Source organism: Polypterus senegalus, chromosome 3, assembly GCF_016835505.1.
Source record: "Polypterus senegalus isolate Bchr_013 chromosome 3, ASM1683550v1, whole genome shotgun sequence".
Classification (NCBI taxonomy): domain Eukaryota; kingdom Metazoa; phylum Chordata; class Cladistia; order Polypteriformes; family Polypteridae; genus Polypterus; species Polypterus senegalus.
In genome coordinates this window covers 64083581-64095609 of record NC_053156.1, presented here as the reverse complement: position 1 = coordinate 64095609, position 12029 = coordinate 64083581, and the positions used below count along the sequence as shown (strand labels likewise).

Here is a 12029-nt window from a genome sequence, read left to right as displayed (position 1 = left end):
TGTCGAGCATTGACTCCGCTGAAGTGTCTCTCGCATTCAGCTAAAGACGCTGAAATTACACAGTGTTGTCTAGTGATGTCAGATAACAATGGAAACATCTTGCAACGAAGACACCACAACTACAGTGGGTTTAAGTGATTATGACGCAGAAGCTGCAGGTTGAGGTCGGTTCGCTTATCTCGTAATCTCTCATTTCATCGTCGACTCTCTGCTCCAGTGTTTTCGTGGATATCAATCAACATTTATTTATATAGCACATATTCATACAAAAAATGTAGCTCAAAGTGCTTTACAAAATGAATAGAAAAATAGAAGACACAATAAAAAATAAACATAAGTCAACATTAATTAACATAGAATAAGTAAGGTCCGATGGCCAGGGTGGACAGAAAAAACAAAAAAAATCTCCAAGAGCTGGAGAAAAAAAAAAAAATCTGTAGGGTTCCAGACCACGAGACCGCCCAGTCCCCTCTGGGCAATCTACCTAACATAAGTCAAACAGTCCTCTTTGTATTTAGGGTTTTCATGGAAGGACCTGATGATGATGGTCACGTAGACTTCTGGCTTTCAGTCCATCAATGTTGGTGCATCATGATGCTTTGAGTAGGTGGTGGTGCATGGCGCAGGCCGCCACCACAAAGAAACCGGAAAAAGAAACAGAAGAGAGAGTTGGGGTCAGTACGGATGAGAATGAGGATACCTCATTTACGTTATCGGTATGGAGGAATATTTCCGACAAAATTAAATAAATAAGTAAATAAATAAATAAATAAATAAATAAATAAATAAATAAATAAATGCGTAAATAAATAAAAGTACTGTGAAATGTGAGCCTACATAAATAAATGTGTCATTAAATGAGAGCCTAAATAAATAAATGTGTCACGAAATATGTTTTTTGTTGCTTATTTATTATTTAATTTTGTCCGTAACATTCCTGCAGACCATCATGAAATACGACTTGAAATAAAACTGTCACTTTCACTCGTCAAAGTTGAGAGGGTGGGCTCTAACACGCCCTCTAGTTACTGATTGGTGAATCGATAGCACAAGAATTAATTAGAAAAATGCTTACTATAGCTGATGAAATGGATTCTGCCGAAGATATTACGTATTTCAGAGAGAGAATTGAAGATTTATCGGAAGAAATTACAATGTTGGCGACACTTTTAGACTCCGATATAGATGAAACTATTTTTGAAATTATCGAAGAACAGGTGGAACGGACTCTACTACACTCCAGTTCCCTGCTCTAGACGTCCATCCTTTGACATTTCAGCTGAGTCAATAGAACACCTTCTGTTATGCGGTTTAAAAGTACGACAGATTGCAGATTTATATGGTGTTTCGGAGAAGACGATCACAAGGCGAATGAGCCAGCATTAACACTGCTTTTACGAATCCCATACCAAATGGCATGCAACTGAGACATATACATTGCATGGCGCACTACAAATGTTAATAATACTGTGGTCTATTTAATTATTTAGATTTCAACCTGTCTTAGATGGGTATGAATATGTAGTTTCTAAGTATTCCTCCATAGTCAAGCACCTTTACACTTGAAGGCATTCCTGTATAGATACCACCTTTTAACTACAGGACAGCAGCGAGACCAGCTATGTTATATGGGTTGGAGATTGTGGCACTGACCAGAAAGCAGGATACAGAGCTGGAGGTGGCAGAGTTAATGATGCTAAGATTTACATTGGGTGTGACGAGGATGGATAGGATTAGAAATGAGTACATTAGAGGGTCAGCTCAAGTTGGACAGTTGGGAGACAAAGTCAGAGAGGCGAAATTGCATTGGTTTGGACATGTGCAGAGGAGAGATGCTCGGTATATTGGGAGAATGATGCTAAGGATAGAGCTGCCAGGGAAGAGGAAAAGAGAAAGGCCTAAGCAAAGGTTTATAGATGTGGTGAGACAGGACATGCAGGTGATGGGTGTAACAGAACAAGATGCAGAGGACAGAAAGATATGGAAGAAGATGATCCGCTGTGGCAACCCCTAACGGGAGCAGCCAAAAGAAGAAGAAAAAGAATACTGAAGCTCATTCTGATAATCTGTTCATTTAGTGCATCCATTGTCATGTCAGGTGTCAAGTCTGTCACAGCAGGACAGGGTACAAAGCAGCAACCAACACTGGTGAAAACCCAATTTATCTCAGGGTGCACCTATGCACACACCCACCCTCACTTTCTAAAATATACTCGTGTTCAGTTACCACTTCATTAGCTACACCCCCTGATTTACACAATAGCCCACTCATCTGAACAGCCAATTTTGTGGCTGCAACATGAAGAGGTTTAGCTGTTTGATCAAATGTTGGGCCTACAGTGCCTATAAAAAGTATTCACCCCTTTTGGAAGTTTTCACATTTTATTTTTATGCCACATTTGGTCACACTGGATTTAATTTGTCTTTTTTGACATTGACCAACAGAAAGTGACTTTTTAATGTCAAATTCAAAAAGATCTGGTCTAAATTAGTGACCAATATAAAGCACAATATAATTGATTACATAAGTATTCAGCCTCTTCAAGTCAGTGTTTAATAGATGCACCTTTAATGTCCATGACAGCCTAGAGTCTATCTCAGCAGAGACACTGCAATGCTTTCCCATTCTTTTTTGTAAAAGCGATGAAGTTTTGTCACTTTGGATGGAGATTGTGAGTAAGCAGCCCTTTTCAAGTCTGGGTAAATTCTCAACTGGACTGATATCTTAACTGTTACTCTGTTGATTTTGGCCTGTGATTTTTGTTATTAAGCCTTTCCTGTGTAGTTATTGCTGAGGGCATTGTTTTGCTGGAAAACCTAATGCAGAATGCAGACTTCTCTAGGACAGCTGATTTCAAAGTCTCCCTTGTGCCTTCTGGCAAATTGTACCCATTTTTAAATAGTGGGTTTCTGTTTTCCACTCTCCCATAAAGCAACGACTGATGAAGTACCAGGGAAACAGTTCATGTCTGCACAATCTCAGGAATTATTCCACTGTACCCGACAACACCTTGGGAGTTCACATAGGTCTCCCGGTGGCCTCTCTCACTAGTTGTCTTCTTGCCCAATCACTTAGTCTTTATGGATGGCCTACTGTAGCCAGATTTATGTGTTAATATTGATTTAACTGGACTCCATGGGATATCCTTTGACTTGGATATTTTCTTGTATTCATCATCTTATTTCTGTTTTTCAATCAACTTTTCATGGAGTTGTGTGGAGTGTTCTTTTGTTGAGGTGAATTTATATTATAATCAGTTAAAACCCCTTGACTACAGACAGGTGACCTCCATTTCATTAAGTCTGTGACTTCTAAAACCAGTTGACTGCACTAGTGATGATTTAGATATGTCATATTAAAAAGGATGAATACCTACGTGATCAGTTATGTGATCAGTGTTTTATATTTGTAATTAATTTAGACCACTTTACAAAGGTCTGTTTTAACTTTGACATTACATCAATGTCAAAATAGCCAAATTAAACCCACTATGTGTGACAGTCCGGGTTAGCTCCATCATCCCTGCAGCACTTGAACCCAGTATTGTCAATAACATGACAAAGATATGGTGCAAGTGCTACTGCTATGCCTTCATTACTTGGCACGTTCCTGTTCCTTGGGGTTTGTGGTGTGAAATTTGATAAATATTTTGTATGTCTTTATTTGTAAGTTAGGCAAAGCAATGCAATATTAGTATGTCATTAGTGAGAAGCATTCATGTTTACCTCCTAGGACTAAGTCAGGATAGTGAATTTTACGACAGGGTTGGGGAAAGTGCCAACAACAAGTTTGGTAAATGTTTCTCTGCTGGATTCTCTCAGTCAGCCCCCGCAGGAAAGCCAGACTGCCTAGCTGGCAAGCTTCACAGGGGCAGGTATGAAGGTGTTCTCTGCCCCATTGGTCTGAAGTATGGCTGTTTGGAATTGGCTTGTATCAGAAGCCTTTAACTACCATGACACCCTATTGGCTGTAGGGGTTGGACAGAAAACCTATAAATTTGCTTGCTTTACCTCTCTCTCTCTCTCACCTAATGATGAAGGAGTATCTCACACCATAAACTTAAAAGGACAACACAATGAAGAGCACAGCTCAGCAGCCATATTGAGACAGGTACCCAGTCTGTTCTGAAGAAAACTGAGCAAAAATGATGCTTTAACTAGAGACATTTTAAGTAACTAACAAGTCTGAGTGCTGCCTGAAACTACACATCAACATTTATCAGGTTGTATGGTTGCCAATATTCAAATGTACTTTGCATATTGTAATTTTTTATGAAAATTATCAATAATACATTGTTTAAATTGTAACTTAACTCCTGCTTGTATTTTACTACACCTAATTGCCTGAGGTTATATATGTAGAAGGGAAGGTGGGGAGAAGTAATATGGTACAATACCTTATAAACAGTGGTAAGTCTGGGAGATTTGAGGCATTCTGACAAAGGCCACATATTAATAATACAAAAGGGGAAAGTAGAGTAATATATTACTCTACCAAGACAAAACCGGGTGTTCAACAGGAGTGATGCATCTGCTCAACTCGATTGTTTTTATTGTAATTGTGTTTACTACTGAAAATACCAGAGAAATTAGGTACCAATATTGGTACTGTCATTATTTTTTCTCCTTTGGTGTGATTTTATTTATTTTTTTCATTTCTAAATATGATAAAACCCACTACACACAGAAACCATTAGTATTCAAGCCATTTATTTTCAGGAACATTAACTTCCAAATTTTGCTTGATATGCATAAGTAAAAATGAGCACACTTCAGGTGACTTTTAGCAGACTCCGCTGGCTTGACAGTAAATGCTGGTGGTCAAAGAAAGGCTCCTTTTCTATATACGTTTGGCACTCATTTTCGGGGGGGAACAGCAGCTGAAAAGAAAAAAGTACAAAGAGTGAGACACTTGTGGTGAAACCCCTTCCACTATGGTATTTGTAATTAATACTAGCTGAAATCAAATACCTGCTGTTGCCCAGTAGGAAAATAAAGTGTTTTTTTTAAATTGTTTGAGAAAAAAAACAAAAAAAAACACAACTTTAAAAATAAAAATAAATTAACAAACAATAAACACTCACTAATGTGCTTGTCTTGTGGTCTTGTATTTATATTATCATCCAGTTGAGGCTTGGAACTGGCCAACTCTATTGAATTTCAAAAGCAAACAGGGTGCGGTGGTGCTCAAAAATGAAGAATGCCGGCAGTCACCTCCAGTTTGCCCTCTGGTGGTCGTTCTGAGTGTCAACTGGATGATAACATGAATACAAGACTGCAAGATCACCCCTCCAGCCTACCCAGAAGGGGGTGGGTTAGAGCTGATTTCACCCTACAGCAGTGTTTTTCAATTTTTTCGCTGGAGTGGAACCCTGCGCGAATGGTTACCTTGCTCATGGAACCCTGTGCAATTATCCACCAGTATGTCCTATATCATTAGGACATTTTCAGTGGAACCCTTGGCTAGCACTCACGCAACCCTTAGGTTCCATGGGACCCCGGTTGAAAAACACTGTCCTACAGTAACCAAACTGTCCCAACATCTCTCACTCGTATTTGCCAATCTAGTACAAGGCCGGAAACTAACTTGGGTGGGACCTGTTACCTCAGCGTTGGGCACCTTAATCACACAACCTTCCTAGACTTATTTAAAAATGCCTGTTAGCCTAACATGTTAAATATACATGTATCTGGGATGTGGGAGAATTTAGAGTATCAGGAATAACCCTATAGGACAGTGGTTCTCAAACTGTGGGGTGGGCCCCCCTAGGGGGGTGCGAAGTAACACAAAGGGGGGCACGAAGATGTGAAAAAAAGAAAACAAGAATCCAAAATATGAAAAATATATCTATTGAAACCAAAATAAATTAACTTAAACTACATACTGAAACTAGAAAAATAAATATAGAGTTAGATAAATGTCGATAAAAGTTAAGTAGGTATAATAAAATATGCATCTATGATATATCATTAATTAAAAAAGAACAAATTGGTATTAGTGGGCTCCTTTCAAAAAAACGTTAGGGGGGAACGATTAAAACTATTATGAAAACTTGGGTTGCAAATACGTAAAGGTTGAGAAACGCTGCTATAGGAAAATGGTGAGAACATGCCATTTCAACACAAACCAATCTGGAATTCATATTCTAGATACTGGAACTAATACTGAGCTACCTGTGTTGATCAGCAGAGTGAATAAATATGAGGTTGAGCGTTGTGAATGAGGTCCTAGGTGCTCATACTAATGTCAGTATTCCCCATAAAGTAATTATCCTTGTTCTGCACCTGCTTATACAAATCATGGTTACAGGGACCAGAATGTATCCAAGCCTTATTGCATGAAAGGCAGAAACCACTACAGGAGAAGGCGTCAATCTCCAGGCAGACTCGCATATTGTACCTTCACTCATTTATATGGGGTTGATTTAGATTTATCAACTATCCTAACATACAGGAAAAAAACCCATACAGACATATTGAAATTGTGCAAATCTGAAAGACAGTTACTTGGACTGGCATCTGAATTTAGTCTGCTGGATATAAGAAAGCAGGAACAACTCCTGTCACTGGATCACAATAAATTTTTTCGTAAGCCCTAAAATAAAGGCTAATAAACTGTTAATCTTGAATGGTCTTAGGATACGGTAGAATATTGCAACAGTATCAGGCAAAAAGGAGAACCTACACTGAATGAGGTTCTAGTCTTAGGTGTACACAGACTAACACACTTGACATTAGAATCTGGAGCCCACCATTAACCTAATCTGCATGATTTTGAACATGGTGGGTTTTATCTGTGAACTATTAAATATAGACACTGCAGACAAGAATGAAGTTTGCATATGCTGCCATAATATTAATGATTTCTATAGAGTCAAATCTTTGTTGCTATTTCTTTTATATGCACATGTTTAGAATTTATTTAGAAAAGCATTCTTGCTACTTTAGTATTTTTACATGCCAGGTTTATTTGACATACCGTAGATAACATTCTCGAATGAACTGAGGCCAGTGTACAGTCATCAGGAGACGGGTTATGTAGAATATTGTATATTATCTGCTGATGTAGATCCCCCCCCAGCAAACTGCTTTACTGTTTTTCTACTAGCTTCAAAAACCAGAATATGGTCACTGGTGTATTTTTCATTGCAATTAAATACTCTAATTTGCATACTTAGCCGTACTGTAGGGACTGTCACAACTGAGTAAGTGTACAGAGTTTGGGTTTAGTGTTTTAGTATCAGTGTTATGTTCTGATGGTTTCTATTGATTATTTTCAATCTGGCCTACCTGTATATCCTGACAACAATTCAGTCTGCTCCCTTTAACATTTTTCCACATACTGGTTAATATTTCCATTGCTATCTTAAACACTCTGAGCACCTCATTGCCAGGTAGTCATAACAATACATTGAGCTTCATCCCCATATCATACTAAACTTTGACACTTCATTTTCAGTCCAGTACTCTCGTTCTTGCTTATAAAAAAAAAAACAAACAGTGCTTAAAATTTCTGCTGACTTGTCCTCTGCATCAATGGTGGAGGAAGTACTCAAACAATTTACTGAAGTAAACATACAAAAAACAAGCAAACATGTACTCTAGTTAAAGCTGACATACCCCATTGACCGTTCTACTTAAGCAAGAAAGTACTTGCTTGAAAATATATTTAAAGTATTACAGTAAAAGTTCTTGTCAATTATATTCCTTGATTCAACAGTATCATATAGTATTGGGTGTGCCTACTAAATGTATATTGTGTTAAATTCAAGAACTGTACAGGCTGTGCCATTTTAATTAAGAATGATGTAGATTATGCTAATAAACATATAAGTTTAATACTATGTTTATATATTCTGTTTAAAACAATTACAGTAACTAAGCGTACACAACAATACATTCTAATTTAAATGTTTTGTTACTCTATTGTATTATGATGATTTAGCTTCTAACCAGAAGGAATCTGGAATCAGGTGGGTGGTACTTTTACTTGTGAGAGAGGCTGACAGCATCACACATGCATTTTAAACTCTTAAACGTTTTAATCTGAGGACCCAAATTAGAAAATCAGTACCGTACTTGGAGTCAAGAAGAGGATTATTATCATAGTGACAAAGATTCATAAAGAGACAAATAACACTGGTCATATAATAAAAAAATAAAAGTTTGTTTCCTTTAAAGTATATTTTCTCATATGAATATTCCTGAAAGAGACAAATACTCTGTTTATCCGTATTCCAAATATGTTTATTCAGAGCAGGGTCATGGGGCAGCTGGAGACTCACAGAACACAAACTGTGGGAGGAAACTGGAGCACCAAGAGGAAACCCATATGGACACTGGGAGAACATGCAAACTCCACAAAGAGTTATGGGTCAAGTGAATTGCTCATGGTCACAGAGTGTCAACAGCAGAATTTGAACCAACAACCTCAGGGTTTGAAGTCCAAAGCCTTAACCACTATATCACACTGCCTATCAGAAGAAGATGACCTTCTAAAGACCAAACTGTCTACCCACACAGGTCTTCATCAGTTATGATAATTTTAATAAGATGCTTTAATCACTGGGCTCTTTAAAAATACAACTACAATCTTTAAAAATATTCTAGGTACTAATAAAAGTATAGTCAATTATAACACTTATAGACCCTTACTTTAGGTGTCTCAATATCTAGGGTTAATAGGATAATGAAATGTTTTGATCCAGGCACCACCTGGCAAGAACAGGCTACATAAATAAAAGTGTTTAGTGAAATATTAAAAAAAAATTAATAATAATAAGAATACAAACAAGTGTAGCAGTAAAAGAAAGCTGTGAAACAATATTCACATCACGTTAAAATACCAGACAAAAATTACTTTAAAACAGTGTGACCAACCAAACCAGGCTGCCAGGTGGGTGGGTGGGTAAAAAACCCAAACTGCCACGTCTGTTATGACCCTGGCAAATCAGGCATCCCTATCCAATATTCAAAGTAAACATTTATTGGATCTTACATGAATCAAAACTTTAGTGAATTAGCTCAGTAACACTACTAAAAACAAGTAATCCTATCAGACAAACAATCAACAGAATACGCCATACATAAACAGTAATCAGTGCTCTCCCTCAAGCCAGTTTTAAGCAGGGGTCAAAACTACCACGGGTTGCCCAACATTTCGTTGATCTCAACAATGAGCCACAGCTCACCAGTAAGTAGGAAAGGACCATTCAGTCCCATTGCAAAGCCCAATTGCTTCTCCTCCATGCAAACCACCTGGCCTTAACTAGCTGACACAACCCCCAATTAAAATACTCCTGGGTCCTAGTGTCCCGAGGCTACATTCAAAACATCTTCTCCCTGACCTTCTAACAATACAATACAATACAATACCATTTATTTTTGTATAATAAAAATAACACAAGGAGTGCTGCAATGGGCTTTAACAGGCCCTTGCTGGCTCTTCTGTTGATGGTACTACCGTGTGGGAGCAAACGGAAATACCTAAATGAAAAAGGTTCCAGGATCACAACTCATGTCCTCAGAGATATAAGGCAGTGGCATTAATCAATGTGTAGCCTAGGAATTATACAGCTGCATGAAAAATATAGCATATTTTGAGATTTGAAATGCTAACTTATTCTTCACCCTACAAAACAAAGGCCACTAGATAGAAGAGTCTAGTCATTGCCTATCTTTTCTTGCACATTTTCTTTCCTTCTGCAGATCATTTTCCCAATTGTAGTGTTACAGCATAAGTTTTTTACACCCTGGTCAAGGCCACACCAAGACTCCTTACCGGTAGCCTTCTGCACAGGACTGCTTGCCCATATCTTCTTCTCCTTGGGCACAAGCTGTTTTGCAGTCACCTTGGAAGTATCCTCTACAGTTGATTGCTTCTACATAGTTCTGGCGCTCAGCTGTGGAAAAGCAATGGTAAAGTAATTTATACGGTGCCTTTCATTTTACAGTACCCAGTGCACTGTATCAGTAGCACTTGAATTGTGTGTCCTCAAATATCAAGTGTCACCCTGCAGAGATCAAAAATCCCCGGACAGCCTGCTGAGCAAAAGTCACATTTGCCTAATCTCACGTTATGGTAACTGGTGAGGCTGCCTCTTCTATTACAGCTCTGTCATTTGGAGAATAATAGATCAACATCAAGAATAATTCAGAGTCTTAAAGAGTTTAACTGCCATATTTGAGAATTTCTGCAAAATCTTATAGAAAAAGAAATGATTTTTTGGTACTATATGTAAAATAGCTATCTATCTATGGATGGATAGTTGGATAGAAAAGGCATAATATAACAAAGACTGAAAATATTAGACATGTAGATGGAAGAGGCAGTTTGTAACAAATATTTACATATATCTGAGGATTAATATAAGAGAGACAGGCACTATACAGCATAACACAAAGACAGCCAGACAGACAATATATCAAATACTTTTTTAGTTTTTAAACATATTACTTTTAAAGTTGAAAGAAACTAATCTGAACATAAATATCCCAGTAATAGGTCATTGTCTCACTGCCAGGTCAAACCATTCCTTCTCTCGACCCAAAACTCAGACTTACTCATAATGGTGGCCAGAGCCACGAGCACCAGGAGGACGATAACGGCTTTCTTCATGATGAATGTCAAGAAACATATGTTGCATGTCCAAGAGATTCACCTTCAATTTATTGTCTGCTTTGACTCTGTTAGAGGAAGGTGTGTGGTTAGCATGATGAAGAAAGCTTTCACATGGAGTGCTAATCTTTGAGTTTTGTAACAATATTACAAAGTGCAACCTGTGGTTGAAAGTATGTGAAAGAAGAGTGTTAAAGTTCTTGCTTTTCATGAGTGTCAGGACTTTTTGATGTTTTATTTTACCCAGTTTATATAGGGTATTAAGTAAGACCCTCAGAGACAATGTGTCATAATCTTTTAGTGTAGTTAATGCGTTTATTGATTTGCTATGTCTGTTGCATGAGTGGGAGCAGTGAGTCGTGCTACAGTGGTGGGATCCCCAAATGTAGGCAGTTTGTCAGCTTTGTTTGAAGTGTCTGAATTGGAAAGTGTTTTTGAAGCTGGGTGTTAATAAAGTAGTGTGTTAGCTGGAGGGCAGAACAACAGAACTTTAAGGGGTTTATTTTAATAGATAATGACCTCAGTGGGCATCTCTCTGCCCTCTGGGTTCTTATTACTTTGTGTAATGGTGATGAGGCACAGGGAATGTGCAGGTTTTTGAAGGCAAAATTGATAAGTGAATGATTGGGCTTAGTATATGATGAACATTTATTCATTTATTGATTCATTTTCTTGACCAGTACATTCCAATGCAGTGTGTGACCTTTAAGGGGTGGCACTGAGCCCCCAAACCCTCAAACATGCCATCATTAATACAATCCCCAAGTTCAAGTAAAAGAATTTTATTTTCACAATACCTTTAAAAAACTTCTCAATACCAGTAATAGGATCATCCAAGTACAAACCTCTTCCTCCCTTTCTTCTTCTTCTCCTTCCACTCCTCCAGGTGAGTTTCATCCTCTGTCTCCCAACCCCGACTCCCTGAGGTGAGGAATTGGAGCCCTTTTATGCCAGACATCCGGTGTTACAGCAGTACACATTGGAAGCACCCAGGTCAGGCAGAAGTTACATAAAATAGGGACATTCTTTCCCTGCAGCTCCCCCTAGCAGCACAAGGGCTGTTTAATTGTACTGCAGTTCCCAGCTTGCTCAGTAGTTATCTATCCACTTATTATATCGGGGAAACAAATAGTCCACGTGAGTTGCAATCCCCTCGTCCTTCCATTAAAGTGGCCTCCCAGCAGGGTAAAAGACCGTTTACCATCTTGGCTGGAATGCCAGCTTATGCTTGGTGTCCATGAGAAGTGTTACATTATTGGTAGCATTAGTTACCAGAGAAAAATCATATACAAGTCTATGAATGGGCACATTTATACTCACACAAATACACATTAGAATTGCCACTTAGCCTAATCTGCCAACTGTTGACATGTGGAAAGTAACCTTAAACCCTTGAAAAAAACCACATGGA

The 12029-nt window shown here is 38.2% G+C and overlaps 1 long non-coding RNA gene across 1 annotated transcript; it reads right to left on the bottom strand.

Annotated features, from left to right (window-relative positions):
* Window positions 1-4693: 4693 nt before the first annotated feature.
* Window positions 4694-10669, bottom strand: LOC120525238. The gene is made up of 3 exons (XR_005632915.1): window positions 10564-10669; window positions 9782-9902; window positions 4694-4880 (listed from the first exon to the last, which is right to left on the bottom strand). It is a non-coding gene; the product is annotated as an uncharacterized LOC120525238 (long non-coding RNA).
* Between the last annotated feature and the right edge of the window lie 1360 nt (window positions 10670-12029).